Here is a 22,226-nt window from a genome sequence, read left to right as displayed (position 1 = left end):
ACAAGTTTAGTGCCTCAATATCACAAACATTGTATTTGCTCATATGTTTGTGAATCAATAACTTGGACTGGGTTCAGATGGGCAGTTCTTCTGTTGGTCTTGCCTGGGGTCTTTCTTGCAGCTTCCATTATCTGGCAGCTTGATGAGCCTGGATGGTCTAAGGTACATTCATGAACACGTCTGTTGGGCGGTCTTGTCTGTCAGCCTAGAGTACTGAGGCCACCCCATATGAAGAAGTCAGGGTAGCCTTTTTGAGATGAGTCACCATGAGAAAGATTCAGCTGACAGTCAGCACCAATGGCCAGCCATGTGAATAGGCTCCCAGCTTACACCATCCATTTTCAGTCAAACTATCAGAGGACTGGGACCACATAAGGGACCTTAAGGGAGACCCACAGAAGAACCATCCAGCTGAGCTCAGCCTGAAATTTGTGACCCAAGTGTGATGCACAAATAAAATGGTGCTTGTCTTTAGCTACTAAGTGTTGGGAGTGTTTGTTACCCAGCAATAGATAATGGATATGGGTCCTTAACTAACAAATAGATTACCTCATGCAAATGTGGAAACTCCCACTCCTGTATTTATAATTAATTCCAACATGGAAAAGAAGCTCACTATTGATTCTGTGGGGCTAAAACTGATGAGAAGGTAGTAGAAAGCCAGTGAGCAAGTGGTGGCTGGTTTGAGCTAAAGTGCCTCCTCAGGGAAGCATACCCTTCCTAAACTGCTGCATTGTGGGTCTGAACCAAGGCGAGCTTGGGTTTCTGAGGGGAGTTCCCTTACAGTAGGAGAAGTTACACACAGTGAAATAGACTTACAGTCACTTGTTGCTGAATGATGGGGATACATTCTGAGAAATGCATCACTGGGTGATGTTGTTGTGCAAACATCCTAGAGTGCACTTACACAAACCTAGATGGTCTAGCCTACTACACACCTAGGCTATATGGTGTAGCCTGTTGATCCTATGCTACAAACCTGTACAGCATGTTCCTATACTGAATACAGTAGGCAATTGTAACACAAATCACTAGGCAACAGGAATTTTTCAGCTCCATTATAATCCTGTGGGACCATCGTTTTATATGCTGTCCATCATTGGCCATACGTTCTGTGGCAGTGCATGACTGTATCTGTTTTAGATAGGATTTCCTTTGTTTGTAACTTTGTTACCAGGAAGGGGGGTCCCGATTCAGACCCCAAGAGAGGGTTCTTGGATCTCGTGCAAGAAAGCATTGGAGGTGAGTCCATAAAGTGAAAACAAGTTTATTACAAAAGTAAAGAAATAAAAGAATGGCTACTCCACAGGCAGAGCAGCCCCAAAGGCTACTGGTTGTCCATTTTTACCGTTATTTCTTGATTTTATGCTGAACAAGGGGTGGATTATTCATGAGTTTTCTGGGAAAGGGGTGGGCAATTCCGGGAACTCAGGATTCCTCCCCTTTTAGATCATATAGGGTAATATCTTGACATTGTCATGGCCTCTGTAAACTGTTAGAGCGCTCCCGAGAGTGCCTTTCAGCATTTTAATGTATTATAATTAGCATATAGTGAGCAGTGAGGACAACCAGAGGTCACTCTTGTAACCATCTTGGTTTTGGTGGGTTTTGGCTGCCTTCTTTACCGCATGCTGTTTTATCAGCAAGGTCTTTATGACCTGTATCTTGTGCTGACCTCCTATCTTATCCTGTGTCTTAGAATGCCTAACTTCCTGGGAATGCAGCCCAGTAGGTCTCAGCCTCATTTTACCCAGCCCCTATTCAAGATGGAGTTGCTCTGGTTCAAATGTCTCTGACCACTTGAATTTGATACAGTAAAATGCCTTTGCTGCGTAATCTATGGTGGTTTCTCAGATATTACAGTCTCATTGGATTTTCAAACAATGAGCACTAACCATGTACATAGTCAAGGCTTGTGTGAAGAATGAAGGCATTACATTATGTGTTTGCATACCACATTTTGACTTTTGCTAGAAAGGGCCAATCTGAACTATAATTGAGATTTTTAAACATTTTTGTTTGGGGGTAATTGATTTTCTTTCATTAATCTTCTAGCTTGCATCCTTCATTCTCCTAGAAGTTAAAAGCATATATAATCTAAGGAAGATTCAGTCTGTCTGTTTTTGATTTATTTTATAACTCATTGAGTATTTTTTATATGTACAAGAAGTATTCTGAGACTACTTAATATACTATTTTGATCTTTCTTCTTTTAAAGCATGAAGCTATATATATATATGTGTATATATATACACATATGTGTATATATATATATATATACACATATATATATATACACATATATGTATATATATATATTTTTTCCCTAAGGGTAGGAATCTGGAAGAGATTTCAGTGATGATCAAAACAGCAAACTCACGAGTTTTGAATGGTTTCTAAACTTGGAAAAAAGAACTCTCTGAACCTTCTTTCCTTTAGAAGAAAATCAGATTTTGACTCCCTGGCCTTGCACAAATGCTTATTTTTTTCTTCAATTCACCTGAGATTTAATCTTATACGATGCTTTGCTTTTCCTTCCAATTATATTTAACCTTGTTGAAACATTTCAAAAATATACAAATAATCTAAAAGATCATTTTAAACTTTCTTTCCCCCGGCACAGGGAAATACTTAAAAAATATGGTTTAAATTGGGTGATGATTTTCTAGAAAAATTTCATCGCAATCAGAAGGAAAGAATTGAGCAAATTGAGGGAAACGTAGGGAAATGAAAATTAAGTTTACAGTTCTTTCTACATAAGTAAATGTAAAATTAAGTTTACAGTTCTTTATATGTAAGTCAATAAAAAATTAGCAAATATTAGTAAAATTCCCCCAAAGCTCCCCACCCCCAGTAAATGCATATGTGTGTGTGCAAGAAGCATTATAATGAAACACTTAACTTCCTTTGCCCTGAACTAGAACCAGATGCCTTGGGAGGGGGTTGAGGCAGGCTGGCTGAGGGACTTGTAAGTTACGCTAAAGGGATTTTTAGAAATCAGTTGCTTTTTCCCATCTCCTTTCAGCAGTTTTTTGGAGCTGGAAATAAAGAAAAACCCCTACCCCTGACTTACTGGACCTTAGGAGTTAAAAATCACCACCTTCCTTTATCATTCCTTCATTGGCAGTTGTAAAGGGAACTAAGTAGTCTATTCATTTACTCAAACATTTATTGGGTGCTACCATTTACCACCATTGCGCCAGGTATGGAGGAAAACCAGAGAGGAAGACCCCTGAGCCTCCAGGTGCTTTTGATGTGTGTGGTGGGGGAGTGGACACGTAAACAATCATCATGGACTTGGTGTGTGGTGGGGGAGTGGACACGTAAACAACAATCATCATGGACTTGGTGTGTGATGGGTGCAGGGGACAGGGAGGAGCCTCAGGGAAGCTGGGCTGGCCAGGGGGCAGGCAGAAAGTGGTGCTGGGATGAAGAGACAGAGGCGGTGAAGAAAGCTGTTCCCAGAAACACCCCCTAGGAGTGATTAGATTGGAAGGGTGGGTAAGAAGTGAATGAGGCCAGTCAGTGAATGTCCTTGTTTACCACGTCACCCATTTAAAAAAAATGTTTCATTTTAAATATTTGTACATTTTACAAATCTCTATCAATCTTTCTCTGTGTGTATCAACATGCATATAATATATGACAAGAGATGAGAATAAATAGAAGAGATAGATAAAAATATGTTATAATAGATGACAGAGAGCTTAAATAGATTAGACTGTCAGATAGATAATGATAGATGATACATATATTCAATAGGTAGATGGATGGGTAGATACATAGACAGATAAATATATAGATAATGATAGATAATAGATTCAGTAGATGAATGGATGGATGGATAGATAGATTCAATAGATAGATGGATGGATGGATAGATATATGATAGATACATAGGTAATGGTAGATGATTAGAGTCAATAGATGGGTGGGTGGGTAGATAGGTATGTGATAGACAGATAAGGATAGATGATAGATTCAGTAGATGGATGGATAGATGATAAATAGCTAGCTAGCTAGATAGGTACATTCAATAGATGAATGGATGGATAAATGGATGAATGGATGGATGGTTATAGAAAGATGATGGATAGATGAATAGATAAATAGACAGGTAGGTAGATTATGTTGACTTATAATTTTATTTTTCTAGTAACTTTCTGAGGAATGTCTAATTTATCTGTTTTCCCACAGTCATTACAGCACTATTCACAATAGCCAAAATATGGAGTCAACCAAAGTGTCCATCAGTGGATGAACGGGTAACGAAAATGTGATTTGTATGCACAATGGAATGCTATCAAGTCTTAAAGAAGGAAGTGTTGGCATTTGCAACAACATGGATGAACGTGGAGGACATTATGTTAAGTGGAATAAGCCAGGCACAGAATGACACATACTGCATGATCTCATATGTGGAATCTTTGTATTCTTTAGTTCAAGATTCTCAATGTGGGTGCTGTTGACACTTGAGGCTAGAGGATTCTCTGTGGTGTGGCCATCCTCTGCACTCATAGGGTGTTGAGCAGCATCCCTGGGCTCCACCCACCAGATGCTGGCCACATCCACTCTCCAATGATAATAACTCAGAATGTCTCCAGACATTGCAAATGGCTCCTGATGGTTTGAAAGTCAAAGAGGGTCCAGTACCCAAGCCTTAACGTACGTTTCAAAATGACTTTGAAAGAAAGTCAGAAAAAAATGCAGCATCTATAGGGACCAGATGTCCACTTAGGAGCCCTTGGTGAGAGAGAAAGATGTATCTCAGCTGGCCTCAGTGGCTCACTCTTGTAATTCCAGCATGTTGGGAGGCTGAGGTTGGTGGATCACTTGAGTTCAGGAGTTCTAGACCAGCCTGGGCAACATCACAAAACCTCCTCTCTCCAAAAAATACAAAAATGAGTCTGGCATAGTGGCATGTGCCTGTAGTCCCAGCTACTTGGAAGGCTGAGGCAGGAGGATTGCTTGAGCCCAGGAGTTTGAGACCAGCCTGGGCAACTCAGTGAGACCCTATGTCTACAAAAATAAAAATAATTAGCCAGGAATGGTGTTGCGTGCCTGTAGTACCAGCTACTCAGGAGGTTGAGGTAGAAGGATTGCTTGAGGCTGGGAGGTCAAGGCTGCAGTGAGCCGTGATTACACCACTGCACTCCAGCCTGAGTGAGACCATGTCTTTAAAAAAAAAAAAAGTATGTCCGTCCATGCACAGACCTTGCTGTGTTTATCACATTTATCAGTGCCTTGTCTACATTCTATGGATGGACATCTTCCTTTAGTTCCCTGTCCAATCCAGCTGGATTTCATTCAGCCCTCCTCGGTCAGCACAATAAGCACGCTTTTGTCAGAGGCGTTGAAACCAGAGTGACTCCATCTTGAATAGGAGCTGGGTAAAATAAGGCTGAGACCCACTGGGCTGCATTCCCAGGAGGTTAGGCATTCTTAGTCACAGGATGAAACAGGAGGTCAGTAAAGATACAGGTCATAAAGACCTCGCTGATAAAACAGGTTGCAGTAAAGAAGTCAGTGAAATCCCACCAAAACCAAGACAGTGACAAGAGTGACCTCTGGTCATTGTAACTGCTCATTATACACTCATTATAATGCATTAGCTGCTAAAAGTCACTGCCACCAGAGCCACGACAGTTTACAGATGTCATGACAACCTCAGGAAGTTACCCTATATGGTCTAAAAAGGGGAGGAACCCTCAGAATTACCCACCCCTTTCCTGAAAAACCTCATGACTAATTCACCCCTTGTTTAGCATATAATCAATAAATAACCATAAACATAGGCAGCCAGCAGCCCATGCTGCTGCTCTGCCTATGAAGTAGCCATTCTTTATTCCTTTACTTTCTTAATAAACTTCCTTTGATTTTACTCTGTGGACTCGCCTGAATTCTCTTGCATGAGATCCAAGAGCCCTCTCTTGGGGTCTGGACTGGGACCCCTTTCTGGTAATGCTTTCACTTTACATTCCTGCCATCCCTGGAGGTAGGAGGTCCTGTCTTTGCCGGAAAGCCATGCGCTGCTGGGCTATGGTTATTCGCTGTGGTTTATCCGAACCCAAAAAGAAAAAACAATTTTCCTGGGGCCACTCCTGGCCTGGAAAGATTGACCTTATGTCAGGCTGTCTTAATCCCTCCCTTATTTCCACATTGTAGTCGGAAATTATATCAAGTGTAGAGGGAAGTGAATATCTCAGGACAGAGGCTGGAACTGGGAAAATGGATGTTATCTTCGTAATGCAAAGAAAAATCATGGGATGGTACAACAAAGAACCCAACCGCGCTTGGTGAGCAGACATTTGAGAAAAAATAGACATGCATTGCAGTTTTAGACTAGAACAGTGGTTCTTTTTAAACATTATTTTATTTTTTATTATTTATTATTTTTAGAGATGAAGTCTTGCTCTGTTGCCCACACTAGAGTGCAGTGGTGTGATCATAGCCCACTGCAGCCTTCAAATCCCAGGATCAAGCGATCCTCCTGCCTCAGCCTCCTGAGTAGCTGGGACTACAGGTGCATGCCACCATGCCCGGCTAATTTTTAAAAATTTTTTGTAAAGATGGGGTCTCGCTATGTTGCCCAGGCTGGTCCCCAACTCCTGGCTTCAAGCAATCCTCCTGCCTCTGCCTCCCAAAGTGCTGGGTTTATAAGCATAAGCCACCATGCCTGGCCTAAATTTTTTTATTCTTAATCATTATGGGTGCATAATAGTTGTACTTCTTTACAGGGTATATATGATATTTTGATACAAGCTTACAATGTGTAATAATCAAATTAGGGTAATTGGGGTATCTATCCTGTGAAGCCTTTATCATTTCTTTGTGTTAGGAACATTGCAATTCCACTCTCTTAGTTATTTTAAAATATACAATGAATTATTGTTAACTATAGTCTCCCTGTTGTAGTACCAAATACTATACCTTGTTGCTTCTATCCAACTGTATTTTTGCATTCATTAACTATCCCCACTCTATCGCCTCTTCCTCGATACTCTTCCCAGCCTCTGGTAACCACCATTCTACTTTATCTCCATGAGTGGAGGTTTTTAACATTTTTACCTCCCATGTTTGAGTGAGAACATGTGAAATTTTACATCAGGAGTTCTTTGATTTTTTTTTTTAATTTGAATAGCTTTAGGGTACACGTGGTTTTTGGTTACTTGGATGAGTGAAGTCTAGGACATTAGTGCGCCCATCACCCAGGTGTTGTACATGGTACCTAATAGGTAGTCCTTCATCCCTCGCTGCATTCACACCCTCCCACTTCGGAGTCTCCAATGTCCATTACACTACTGTGTACGCCTTTGCATACCCACAACTTAGCTCCCACATCTTTTTTGAAGCAGAGTCTCACTCTGTCACCCAGGATGGATTGCAGTGGCACGATCATGGCTCACTGCACCTTCAACCTCCTAGGCTCAAGCAAGTCCCCCCCTCTCAGCCTTCTGAGTAGCTGGGACCACAGGTGCACACCACCACTCCCAGCTAATATTTTCTATTTCCTGTAGAGACGGGGTCTTACTACACTGCCCATGCTGTTCTTGATCTCCTGATTTCAAGTGATCCTCCTGCCTCGGCCTCCCAAAGTGCTGGCATTACAGGCATGAGCCACCATGCCCTACCAGCTCCCACTTTTGTAAGTGAGAATGTGTGGTATTTGGTTTTCTATTCCTTAGTGACTTCACTTAGAATATGGCTTCCAGTTTCATCCAAGTTGTGGCACAATACATTATTGCTTTTTTTTTTTTTTTTTTTTACATCAGGAGCTTTTAACATGGATCAAGTTTGTCCCCCAGGTAACATGTCTGGAGATATTTTGGTTGTCACAGCTGGGAATGGGTGCTATTGGCATTTGGTGGGTGGAGCCCAGGGATGCTGCTCAACACCCTACAGTGCACAGGACACTCGACCACAGAGAGTCGTTCAGCCCCGAGTTACCCAAGGTGCACAGATTAAGACACCCTTCACTAGGCCAGTCACGGTGGCTCATGCCTGTAATCCCAGCACTTTGGGAGGCCAAAGCAGGAGGATCATTTGAGGTCAGGAGTTCGAGATCAGCCTGACCAACATGGAGAAACCTCGTCTCTTTTTCTTTCACTCTTGGCTGGCCACCAATTTAAAATGCAGCACTTGAAGAAATAAATATGCATTTCTGGCCCCTGTTTTGGAAAGGTTCATTTTCATAGAAACTTGGTTAATTTTATTCAAAGTAAAACAATGAAATCAATGAGATAAGAGAGTTTAAAAGATGCTTGTTTCTGCATTGCTGTTTTACAAAAACATATTGAATTATAATATGATCGCAATTCCAGACACCTGCCTTGAAATCGTTATAGAAATTTCTCGTTTTTTTTTTTTTTTTTTTTTGCTTCTCTCTATATGTCCTAATAAACCATTTGTCCATCAGATAATCACAGGCAGGGAGATATATGTATTTTTCTGTTTCCCTAACTTCAAACGCCGCATGAAAATGATGACTGTTTGGCAAGCCTAAGTTCCAACATTCCATTTCCCGGCATTATGTAATACAAAATCAGGTTTCATAGGGTTTTCTTAGATCTGTTTCCCCCTGTTTCATAAGATTTCAAGAGTCCTATAATTTATTATGTGGCTGGTGGAAGAAAACTATGCATAGAGTAGATGGGTGTGTGTAACCTAAACATTTAGGGCTGTCTTGACAACGACTCAAACCTACAGAGATGCTTTGGGGAAGTAGGCGGAATGTCCTATTATCGGGAATTTTTTAAGATGAGAGCCTCCCAGTTTCTTTTAATTGCATTGAGTGGGTGAATACATCAGAAAAGGAAAGAAAGGACAAAAACACGAAAAAGAGCCCAGATTGAAAGCAGTGCTGTTTTTGCCATCCTCATTAAATCAAAACATGTGGTGACAACAGATCGTATGAAGTCAGCGGGCACCCAACCAGGAGGCTGATATGTTTTCCTGATCAAATACAGCTAGAAGATAATGGCTTCCAGCTCCATTCATGTCCCTGCAAAGGACATGATCTCATTCCTTTTTATGGCTGCATAGTATTCCATGGTGTCCATGGACCACATATTCTTTATCCAGTCTATTATTGATGGGCATTTGGGTTGATTCCATGTCTTTGTTATTGTGAATAGTACTGCAATGAACATACGTCTGCATGTATCTTTATAATAGAATGATTTATATTCCTTTGGCTATATATCTGGAGTGCAATGGCACAATCTCGGCTCACTGCAACCTCCGCCTCTCAGGTTCTAGTGATTCTCTTGCCTCAGCCTCCCGAGTAGCTGGGATTACAGGCACCCGCCACTATGCCCAGCTAATTTTTGTATTTTTAGTAGAGACGGGGGCTGGTCTCGAACTCCTGACCTCAGGTGATCGGCCCGCCTCGGACTCCCAAAGTGTTGGGATTACAGGCGTGAATCACTGCGCCAGGCCTCCTTTGGGTAGATATTACTGGGATTATGTATTATCCCAGTAATTATTGGGATTGCTGGGTCAAATGGTATTTCTAGTTCTCGATCCTTGAGGAATCACCTCTGTCTTCCACAATGGTTGAACTAATTTACATTCTCACCAACAGTGTAAAAGCGTTCCTATTTCCCCACAGCCTCATCAGCATCTGTTGTTTCTTGACCTTAGGGAGGGGAACAACATACACTGGGGCCTTTGGGGGTGGATGTGGGGAGGGGGAGCATCAGGAAAAATAGCTAATGCATGCTGGGCTGACAGGTGCAGCAAACCACTATGGCACACATTTACCTATGAAACAAACCTGCACATCCTGCACATATACCCCAGAACTGAAAATAAAAATTAAAAAACAATGTGGGACATTTTCAGTAGATGAATGGCGAAGAAACTTTATGGATAATGACAAGAAAGTTTCAGGGCTAAGTACCAAACACACATGAATTATACCCTGGACTTTGTTTCTGTATTCGTATTTGACCACTGTCATGGATGGTATATGCTGGCATGCTTGGAATTTAGTCTTTGAATAAATATTTTTATTAGTGCTAAGAAAACACAACTAGAGCTTCCTTTCCAATGAAACTATTTTTTTAAAAGAAATGAAGCTCTGTTATATGCTTCTATGTGGATGAGCCTTGAAGATGCTATGCTCAGTGAAAGAAGCCAGACACAAGAGGCCACACAGTGTAGGATTCCACTTACAGGAACTTTTCAGAGGAGGCAAGCCCATAGAGCCAGTAGGCAGATTGGTGTCTTCCAGGGGCTGGGGAGGGGAGAAGGACTAGTGGCTGCTTGGTGGGTCCAAGGTTTCTTTTAGGGTAATAAAAGTGTCTTGGAACCAGATAGCAGTGGTGGTTGCACAACCTTGTGAAGGCATTAAATGCCACCGGGAGTTCACTTTAAAATCATCATTTTTAAGTTAGGGGCATTTCAATTTGATTGAAAAACAAACAAATCTGGCTGAGCGCGATGGCTCACGCCTGTAATCCCAGCACTTTGGGAGGCTGAGGTGGGTGGACCACTTGAGGTCAGGAGTTCGAGACCAGCCTGGCCAACATGGTGAGACCCCATCTCTACTAAAAATACAAAAATTACCTGGGCGTGGTGGCGGGCACCTGCAGTCCCAGCTACTCAGGAGGCTGAGGCAAGAGAATCACTTGAACCCTGGAGCGGTGGTTGCAGTGAGACAAGATGGTACCACGGCACTCCAGTCTGGGCGACAGACAGAGATTCTGTCTCAAAAATAAATACATAAATAAATAAATAAATAAATTAAATTAAATAAAACCAAAAACAAATATGCCAGCCCAGTTCTTCTTCAACCCAGATTTTGCAAGACAGTAAATGAGACAGCGTTTGGAACCTGGCGAACTTCCCCAGTGAACCGATAGCAGCTTAGAAAGAGTTAAATGTGCAAAGAAGATACTCAATCTCCAAGTCAGGGTTACTCATACAGAAAAGTGAGACTGAGGCCAGAGTCCCAGGAAATATCCATCTTCACACAATGCCTTAAAATGCAAAGAATTGGTGGGCTGCAGTGGCTCATGCCTGTAATTCCAGCACGCTGGGAGGCCAGGGTGGGTGTATCACTTGAGGTAAGGAGCTTGAGACCAGCCTGGCCAGCGTGGTGAAACCCTGTGTCTACTAAAAATACAAAAATATTAACCAGGCATGGTGGCGGGTGCCTGTAATCTCAGCTACTCGGGATGCTGAAGCAAGAGAATCTCTTGAACACGGGAGGGGAAGGTTGCAGTCAGCGGAGATCGCACCACTGCACTCCAGCCTAGGCGACAGTGAGACCCTGTCCCACCCACACCTCGCCCCCCCCTCCAAAAAAAGCACAGAATTCAGGCCCAGAAGGACGTTAGATGTTCAGGGAGGGGAACATGATGGGAAATGGGATTCAGAAGAAGGAATAAGAGGAACATGCCATAAAAGCCTGGATTCTTGGAAAAAGCCAAGGAAAAAAGAACCTCTAGGTGACTCAGAATCACTGTGTATTAGTAGGTTGGTGTAAACGTAATTGCGGCTTGTGTCATTGAAAATAATAGCAAAAACAAAGAGAAACCAATAGGGTGAGTGTGTATCTATACCTATATCATCTATATCTATATTTATATCTATATGTCTACACCTATATATTAATAATAAAATAAAAATATTAATTTAAAAAATTACACTTAATTTAAAGAATTGCACTGTTTAAAACCAGTGATAAAACCAACAACATTCTAAGATACTTATCCAACTCGTCTAAGTTTTGTCATTCTACACGAGGGTTTCTCAATCTTGGCACCATTGACACTTGGGCCAAATTATTCTTTGCACAAATATCAATCTGTAGATATCGATATCAGTAGATACACAGACATTTATTTTAAGGAATTGGCTCACGTGATTGGGGGGATTGGAGAGTCCAAAAGCTGATGGAGTGGGCCAGCAAGCAGGGGACTCAGGGAAAGGTTACAGTTTGAGTCCAAAGGCTGTTGGGTGGCAAAATGCCTTTTGGCTTGGGGGATGTCAATCTTTGTCATGGTCAGGTCTTCAATGGATTAGACTAGGCCCACCTACATCATGGAGGGGGAGCTGCGTTACTCCACAGATAGAAATTGTCAGGCCTCTGAGCCCAAGCCAAGCCATCGCATCCCCTGTGACTCGCACGTATACGCCCAGATGACCTGAAGTAACTGAAGAATCACAAAAGAAGTGAAAAGGCCCTGCCCCGCCCTAACTGATGACATTCCACCATTGTGATTTGTTCCTGCCCCACCTTAACTGAGTGATTAACCCTGTGAATTTCCTTCTCCTGGCTCAGAAGCTGCCCCACTGAGCACCTTGTGACCCCCGCCCCTGCCCACCAGAGAACAGCCCCCTTTGACTGTAATTTTCCATTACCTTCCCAAATCCTATAAAACGGCCCCACCCTTATCTCCCTTCGCTGACTCTCTTTTCGGACTCAGCCCGCCTGCACCCAGGTGAAATAAACAGCCATGTTGCTCACACAAAGCCTGTTTGGTGGTCTCTTCACATGGACGTGCATGAAATTTGGTGCCGTGACTCGGATTGGGGGACTTCCCTTGGGAGATCAATCTCCCATCCTCCTACTCTTTGCTCCATGAGAAAGATCCACCTACGACCTCAGGTCCTCAGACTAATCAGCCCAAGAAACATCTCACCAATTTCAAATCCGGTAAGCGGCCTCTTTTTACTCTGTTCTCCAACTTCCCTCACTATCCCTCAACCTCTTTCTCCTTTCAATCTTGGCGCTACACTTCAATCTCTCCCTTCTCTTAATTTCAATTCCTTTCATTTTCTGGTAGAGACAAAGGAGACACGTTTTATCCGTGGACCCAAAACTCTGGTGCCGGTCACAGACTGGGAAGGCAGCCTCCCCTTGGTGTTTAATCATTTCAGGGATGCCTCTCTGATTATTCACCCACGTTTCAGAGGTGTCAGAATACGCAGGGACGCCTGCCTTGGTCCTTCACCCTTAGCGGCAAGTCCCGCTTTTCTGGGGAAGGGGCAAGTACCCCAACCCCTTCTCTCCATGTCTCTACCCCTTCTCTGCTTTTCTGAGGGAGGGGCAAGTATGCCTCAACCCCTTCTCCTTCACCCTTAGCGGCAAGTCCCACTTTTCTGGGGAAGGGGCAAGTACCCCAACCCCTTCTCTCCGTGTCTCTACCCCTTCTCTGTTTTTCTGGAGGAGGGGCAAGTACCCCAACCTTGTATCTCTGTGCCCCGATCCCTTATTTCCATGCCCCGACCTCATATCTCTGCGCCCTGACCTCTTCTCTGCTTTTCTGGAGGGCAAGAAACCCCCACCCCTTCTCCGTGTCTCTACTCTTTTCTCTGGGCTTGCCTCCTTCACTATGGGCAAGCTTCCACCTTCCATTCCTCCTTCTCCCTTAGCCTGTGTTCTTTTTTTTTTTTTAAACCTTTTATTTTATTTATTTTATTATTTTTTTTATTATACTTTAAGTTTTAGGGTACATGTGCACAACATGCAGGTTAGTTACATATGTATACATGTGCCATGCTGGTGCGCTGCACCCACTAACTCGTCATCTAGCATTAGGTATATCTCCCAATGCTATCCCTCCCCCCTCCCCCCACCCCACAACAGTCCCCAGAGTGTGATATTCCCCTCCCTGTGTCCATGTGATCTCATTGTTCAATTCCCACCTATGAGTGAGAATATGTGGTGTTTGGTTTTTGTTCTTGTGATAGTTTACTGAGAATGATGATTTCCAATTTCATCCATGTCCCTACAAAGGACATGAACTCATCATTTTTTATGGCTGCATAGTATTCCATGGTGTGTATGTGCCACATTTTCTTAATCCAGTCTATCATTGTTGGACATTTGGGTTGGTTCCAAGTCTTTGCTATTGTGAATAATGCCGCAATAAACATACGTGTGCATGTGTCTTTATAGCAGCATGATTTATAGTCCTTTGGGTATATACCCATTAATGGGATGGCTGGGTCAAATGGTATTTCCAGTTCTAGATCCCTGAGGAATCGCCACACTGACTTCCACAATGGTTGAACTCAATTCAAGATGGATTAAAGATTTAAACGTTAGACCTAAAACCATAAAAACCCTAGAAGAAAACCTAGGCATTACCATTCAGGACATAGGCATGGGCAAGGACTTCATGTCTAAAACACCAAAAGCAATGGCAACAAAAGCCAAAATTGACAAATGGGATCTAATTAAACTAAAGAGCTTCTGCACAGCAAAAGAAACTACCATCAGAGTGAACAGGCAACCTACAAAATGGGAGAAAATTTTCGCAACCTACTCATCTGACAAAGGGCTAATATCCAGAATCTACAATGAACTCAAACAAATTGACAAGAAAAAAACAAACAACCCCATCAAAAAGTGGGCAAAGGACATGGACACTTCTCAAAAGAAGACATTTATGCAGCCAAAAAACACATGAAAAAATGCTCATCATCACTGGCCATCAGAGAAATGCAAATCAAAACCACAATGAGATACCATCTCACACCAGTTAGAACGGCAATCATTAAAAAGTCAGGAAACAACAGGTGCTGGAGAGGATGTGGAGAAATAGGAACATTTTCACACTGTTGATGGGCCTGTGTTCTTAAGAACTTAAAACGTCTTCAACTCTCACCTGACCTAAAATCTAAGCATCTTATTTTCTTCTGCAATGCCGCTTGACCCCAATACAAACTCGACAGTAGTTCCAAGTAGCCAGAAAACGACACTTTCAATTTTTCCATCCTACAAGATCTAAATAATTCTTGTCGTAAAATGGGCAAATGGTCTGAGGTGCCTGATGTCCAGGCATTCTTTTACACATCAGTCCCTTCCTAGTCTCTGTGCCCAGTGCAACTCGTCCCAAATCTTCCTTCTTTCCCCTCCCGCCTGTCCCCTCATTCCCAACCCCAAGCGTTGCTGAGTCTTTGTAATCTTCCTTTTCTACAGACCCATCTGACCTCTCCCCTCCTCGCCAGGCCAAGCTAGGTCCCAATTCTTCCTCAGCCTCCGCTCCTCCACCCTATAATCTTTTTATTGCCTCCCCTCCTCACACCTGCTCCGGCTTACAGTTTCGTTCCGTGACTAGCCCTCCCCCACGTGCCCAGCAATTTACTCTTAAAAAGGTGGCTGGAGCCAAAGGCATAGTCAAGGTTAATGCTCCTTTTTCTTTATCCCAAATCAGAAGCATTTAGGCTCTTTTTTATCAAATATGAAAAACCCAGCCCAGTTCATGGCTCGTTCGGCAACAACCCTGAGACGCTTTACAGCCCTAGACCCTAAAAGGTCAAAAGGCCATCTTATTCTCAATATACATTTTATTACCCAATCTGCTCCCGACATTAAATAAAACTCCAAAAATTAAATTCCGGCCCTCAAACCCCACAACAGGACTTAATTAACCTCACCTTCAAGGTGTACAATAATAATAATAAAAAAGTTGCAATTCCTTGCCTCCACTGTGAGACAAACCCCAGCCACATCTCCAGCACACAAGAACTTCCAAACGCCTGAACCGCAGCGGCCAGGCGTTCCTCCAGAACCTCCTCCCCCAGGAGCTTGCTACAAGTGCCAGAAATCTGACCACCAGGCCACGGAATGCCTGCAGCCCAGGATTCCTCCTAAGCCGTGTCCCATCTGTGCGGGACCCCACTGGAAATCGGACTGTTCAACTCACCTGGCAGCCACTCCCAGATCCCCTGGAACTCTGGCCCAAGGCTCTCTGACTGACTCCTCGGCTTAGCGGCTGAAGACTGACGCTGCCTGATCGCCTCAGAAGCCCCGTAGACCATCACGGACGCCGAGCTTCAGGTAACTCTCACAGTGGAAGGTAAGTCCGTCCCCTTCTTAATCAATACAGAGGCTACCCACTCCACATTACCTTCTTTTCTTTTATTTTTATTTTTATTTTTATTTTTATTTTTTTATTTTTATTTTTTATTATACTTTAAGTTTTAGGGTACATGTGCACATTGTGCAGGTTAGTTACATATGTATACATGTGCCATGCTGGTGCACTGCACCCACTAACTCGTCATCTAGCATTAGGTATATCTCCCAATGCTATCCCTCCCCCCTCCCCCCTCCCCACCACAGTCCCCAGAGTATGGTATTCCCCTTCCTGTGTCCATGTGATCTCATTGTTCAATTCCCACCTATGAGTGAGAATATGCGGTGTTTGGTTTTTTGTTCTTGCGATAGTTTACTGAGAATGATGGTTTCCCACATTACCTTCTTTTCAAGGGCCTGTTTCCCTTGCCTCCATAACTGTTGTGGGTATTGACGGCCAGGCTTCTAAACCTCTTAAAACTCCCCCACTCTGGTGCCAACTTAGACAATACTCTTTTACGCACTCCTTTTTAGTTATCCCCACCTGCCCAGTTCCCTTATTAGGCTGAGACACTTTAACTAAATTATCTGCTTCCCTGACTACTCCTGGATTACACCTGCATCTCATTGCCGCCCTTCTTCCCAATCCAGAGCCTCCTTTGCGTCCTCCTCTTGTATCCCCCACCTTTACCCACAAGTATAAGATACCTCTACTCCCTCCTTGGCAACCGATCAAGCACCCCTTACCATCTCATTAAAACCTAATCACCCTTACACCGCTCAACGCCAATATCTCATCCCACAGCATGCTTTAAAAGGATTAAAGCCTGTTATCACTCGCCTGCTACAGCATGGGCTTCTAAAACCTATAAACTCTCCTTACCATTCCCCCATTTTACCTGTCCTAAAACCAGACAAGCCTTACAAGTTAGTTCAGAATCTGCGCCTTATCAACCAAATGTTTTGCCTATCCACCCCGTGGTGCCAAACCCATATACTCTCCTATCCTCAATACCTCCCTCTACTACCCATTATTCTGTTCTGGATCTCAAACATGCTTTCTTTACTATTCCTTTGCACCCTTCATCCCAGCCTCTCTTTGCCTTCACTTAGACTGACCCTGACACCCATTAGGCTCAGCAAATTACCTGGGCTGTACTGCCGCAAGGCTTCACAGACAGCCCCCATTACTTCAGTCAAGCCCAAATTTCATCCTCATCTGTTACCTATCTCAGCATAATTCTCATAAAAACACACGTGCTCTCCCTGCTGATCGTGTCCGATTAATCTCCCAAACCTCAATCTCTTACAAAACAACAACTCCTTTCCTTCCTAGGCATGGTTAGCGTGGTCAGAATTCTTACACAATAGCCAGGACTACACCGTGTAGCCTTTCTGTCCAAACAACTTGACCTTACTGTTTTAGCCTAGCCCTCATGTCTGCGTGCAGCAGCTGCCGCTGCTTTAATACTGTTAGAGGCCCTCAAAATCACAAACTATGCTCAACTCACTCTGTACAGTTCCATAACTTCCAAAATCTATTTTCTTCCTCGCACCTGACGCATATACTTTCTGCTCCCCGGCTCCTTCAGCTGTACTCACTCTTTGTTGAGTCTCCCGCAATTACCATTGTTCCTGGCCCGGACTTCAATCCGGCCTCCCACATTATTCCTGATACCACACCTGATCCCCATGACTGTATCTCTCTGATCCACCTGACATTCACCCCATTTCCCCAAATTTCCTTCTTTCCTGTTCCTCACCCTGATCACACTTGATTTATTGATGGTGGTTCCACCAGGCCTAATCGCCACACAACAGCAGAGGCAGGTTATGCTATAGTACAAGCCACTAGCCCGCCTCTTAGAACCTCTCATTTCCTTTACATCGTGGAAATCTATCCTCAAGGAAATAACTTCTCAGTGTTCCATCTGCTATTCTACTCCTCTTCAGGGATTATTCAGGCCCCCTCCCTTTCCTACACATCAAGCTCGAGGATTTGCCCCCACCCAGGACTGGCAAATTAGCTTTACTCAACATGCCCAGAGTCACAAAAACTAAAATACCTCTTAGTCTAAGTAGACACTTTCACTGGATAGGTACGGGCCTTTCCTACAGGGTCTGAGAAGGCCACCGCAGTCATTTCTTCCCTTCTGTCAGACATAATTCCTCAGTTTAGCCTTCCCACCTCTATACCGTCTGATAACAGACCAGCCTTTATTAGTCAAATCGCCAAGCAGTTTTTCAGGCTCTTAGTATTCAGTGAAACCTTTATATCCCTTATAGTCCTCTGTCTTCAAGAAAAGTAGAGCAGACTAAAGGTCTTTTAAAAACACACCTCACCAAGCTCAGCCACCAACTTAAAAAGGACTGGACAATACTTCTACCACTTTCCCTTCTCAGAAGTCAGACCTGTCCTCAGAATGCTACAGGGTACAGCCCATTTGAGCTCCTGTATAGACGTTCCTTTTTATTAGGCCCAGTCTCATTCCAGACACCAGACCAACTTAGACTGTGCCCCAAAAAACTTGTCATCCCTACTATCTTCTGTCTAGTCATACTCCTATTCTCTGTTCTCAACTACTCATACATGCCCTGCTCTTGTTTACACTGCCGGTTTACACTGTTTTTCCAAGCCATCACAGCTGATATCTCCTGGTGCTATCCCCAAACTGCCACTCTTAACTCTTGAAGTAAATAAATAATCTTTGCTGGCAGGGCTATGCTGAACCTCCTTAGGCACTCTCTAATCAGATGTCCTAGGTCCTCCCAATTCTTAGACCTTTTATACCTGTTTTTCTCCTTCTGTTATTCCATTTAGTTTTTCAATTCATACAAAACCGTATCCAGGCCATCACCAATAATTCTAAATGACAAATGTTTCTTCTAACAACCCCACAATATCACTGCTTTCCACAAAATCTTCCTTCAGCTTAATCTCTCCCACTCTAGGTTCCCACGCTGCCCATAATCCCGCTTGAAGCAGCCCTGAGAAACATCGTCCATTCTCTCTCCATACCACCCCCCAAAAATTTTCACCGCCCCAAGACTTCAACACTATTTTATTTTTCTTATTAATATAAGAAGGCAGGAATGTCAGGCCTCTGAGCCCAAGCCAAGCCATCGCATCCCCTGTGACTTGCACGTATATGCCCAGATGGCCTGAGGTAACTGAAGAATCACAAAAGTGAAAAGGCCCTGCCCCACCTTAACTGATGACTTTCCACCAGTGTGATTTGTTCCTGCCCCACCTTAACTGAGTGATTAACCCTGTGAATTTCCTTCTCCTGGCTCAGAAGCTCCCCAACTGAGCACCTTGTGACCCCCGCCCCTGCCACCAGAGAACAGCCCCCTTTGACTGTAATTTTCCATTACCTTCCCAAATCCTATAAAACGGCCCCACCCCTATCTCCCTTCGCTGACTCTCTTTCGGACTCAGCCCACCTGCACCCAGGTGAAATAAACAGCCTTGTTGCTCACACAAAGCCTGTTTGGTGGTCTCTTCACACGGACGCACATGAAAGAAACGTTCATCTCATCCAAAAACACCCACACAGTAACATCCAGGGTAACCTTTGACCACACGTCTGGGCACTGTGGATAAAATTCACCATCACACCAGCCCGGTGGATACATAAAATTCATCATCACGCCAGTCAAGTGGACACATAAAATTCACCATCACACTAGCCAAATGGACATATGAAATTCACCATCACACACTATGAGAAACTGAATCACAGATGGTAAGGAAATGAAGTCACAGGTCTATGTCAGTCGTTGTCAGTTGGGGTGATTCTGAACTCCATACCCAAACCCCAGGGGGCATTCAGCAATGTCTGCTGGTACTTTTGGTTAATACACCTGGGGAGAATACTACTGGCATGTGGTGAGTAGAGGCCAGGGATGCTGCTTAACACCCTACAATGCACAGGCTGCTTCCCATAATAAAGAATTACTTGGCTCAAATATCAATAGTGCCAAGATTGGGAAACTCTGATATGCAATAATCACAAAAGTTATAACAGGTAACTTTATGACTAGTTAGACATTTAGAATGTTGTTGATTTTATGACTAGTTTAATCATAGTGTATTTTTTGAAAAGTAAGTATATATCTTTTATTTTATGAATATTATATATTTGCAATTGTATTTTGATACTTTTGCATGTTACTAAGTGACATCTCCTCCTAACTGTGTCTATGTATATATTGATCTCTCATCTATCCCATTCAGGAGGCTCCACCCTCATGACCTCATCACCTCCCAAGGGCCTCACCCCCTGACACCATCATCTTGGGGGTGAGGATTTCAGCATAGGAATTGTGGGAGACACAAACATTCAGTTCATTGCACATGGTTGTATAGTTTTGTAAAATCCCCCAAAGTAAGATACATTCAAATTCATTTTCTGAAAGATGACTTCTGAAATTTTGTAAGCTTCAGCTCCCACAAAACCTGCATCTAATCCTAAATGCAAGGAGTGTGTTCCTGGTTTTGATGGTGGTAGTTATGGCCACGGCTGTTTCTGACTTTCCAGTCAAGGAGATCCTGCGATGATCTGAGAAGCTAATGCACAGGATTCAGTGAGGAGTGAACTTGTTCATCTGTAGAATGTGGGTGGCCTTTCTTTCCTTCTGGGAGCCAGCTCCCCTGTGGAGGAGAAATTCACCAAGTATCTTTTTTATTTTTAAATTTAATTTTATCTTCCTAATTTTATTTTTTTAGAGACAGGGTCTCATTCTGTCACCCAAGCTGGAGTGCATTTTTTATTATTTATTTTATTTTCCTAAGTTTATTTTTTTTAGAGATGGGGGTCTCACTCTGTCACCCAAGCTGGAGCGCATTGGTGCAATCATAGCTCACTGCAGCCCCCACCTCCTGAGTTCAAGTGATCCTCTTACCTAAGCCCCCTGCGTAGCTGGGACTGCAGGTGGATACCACCAGGCTTGGCTAATTTTTAAAATATTTTTAGAGATAGGGTCTTGCTCTGTTGCCTAGGCTTGTCTCGAACTCCTGGGTTCAAGTAATCCTCCTACCTCAACTTCCCAAAGGGCTGGGATTAAAGATGTGAGCCACTGCTCCAGCCACGCCAAGTATACTTGTTCACCATTCTCCAATGCCCTTCATATCTGTATACATTTTATTTTGTTGGATCAACAGAAAGGATTTGGTTGAAATTCTTTGACTATACTCTGTGCAGGTATCGCAAATTTCAGTGACTATTAAAAATACAGTGTCAGTTGCAGGCTAATTGTGATTTAGATTCAGAATTATGACAGATACAAAGTAGGAAGTTCATGACAGCATTCCTCTATTTGCAATTTTAAGCAAATTCTCCTTATTCTTATTTTTTGAAGGTCTAATATCTATTGGGATTTAAATTTGCAATGTGAGATAATGATGCCCTGTTTCCTAATATACTATAAAAATAAGTTTTAGCCATATTTTCCATATCAAAAATTAAATTGCTGCCTAGCGAAGACCTCTGGAGCCAGGCTGGAGAATAACTGTGCTTATTGGCTGTCTGTTACAGTTTGCCCAGGACTTTTGTGGTTTTAAAGCTGGAGGTCCCACATCCTGGGGAAACCCTTAGCCCCAGGCAATTCTAGAAGTTTCCTCGCTGTCATAGGAACCTATGTGTTATCCCATTCAGAGAGTCCTTGACTCAGACTGTGGTTGTCTAATTGTTGCAGGGCAGGTGAGCCCCCAAACTGGGGGCTTAGCTTGGGAGTGTTCTTGGCTTCACCCAGGAAAAAATTTCAGGGTGAGCCCGTGGTGTTAGACAGCAACTTGCAGAGCAGTGGCGTGATCTCGGCTCACTGCAACCTCCACCTCCAGGGTTCAAGTGATTCTCCTGCCTCAGCCTCCTGGTAGCTGGGACTACAGGTGCACATGACCACACCTGGCTAATTTTTGTATTTTTAGTAGAGATGGGATTTCACCATGTTGACCAAGCTGGTCTCGAACTCCTGACCTCAAGTGATCCGCCCACCTCAGCCTCCCAAAGTCCTGGGATTACAGGCGTGAGCCACCCCCACTTTCACTGAAGTGGCAGTGCGCAGCAGCAGCAGCAGAGGTCCTGCTCCTGGCAGAGCAGGGCTACCCAATAGGCAGTGCGTCCAGAACAGCAGCTCAGAGGCAGTGCTGGAGTCATATGTATACCCACTTCTAATGGCATGCAAATTAAGGGGCAGATTATGCAGAGATTTCGAGAAAAAGAGTGGTAACTTCCATGTTCTTGGATCATTGCCACAGAAAGGGGCGGTAACTTCCAGGCGTTGCTATGGTAACAGTAAACTGACATGGCACTGGTGGGCATGTATTATGGAGAGGAGCTATTGCTATTGCCACTTCCCTATTTTAGCTAGTCTTCAGTGTGGTCCAAAGTCTAAGTCCCTGCCTCCGGAG

The sequence above is a fragment of the Pan paniscus genome, chromosome X, assembly GCF_029289425.2.
Source record: "Pan paniscus chromosome X, NHGRI_mPanPan1-v2.0_pri, whole genome shotgun sequence".
NCBI classification, from domain to species: Eukaryota; Metazoa; Chordata; class Mammalia; order Primates; family Hominidae; genus Pan; species Pan paniscus.
The sequence above is the reverse complement of the archived record's forward strand: the minus strand, read 5'-3'. Positions refer to the sequence as shown.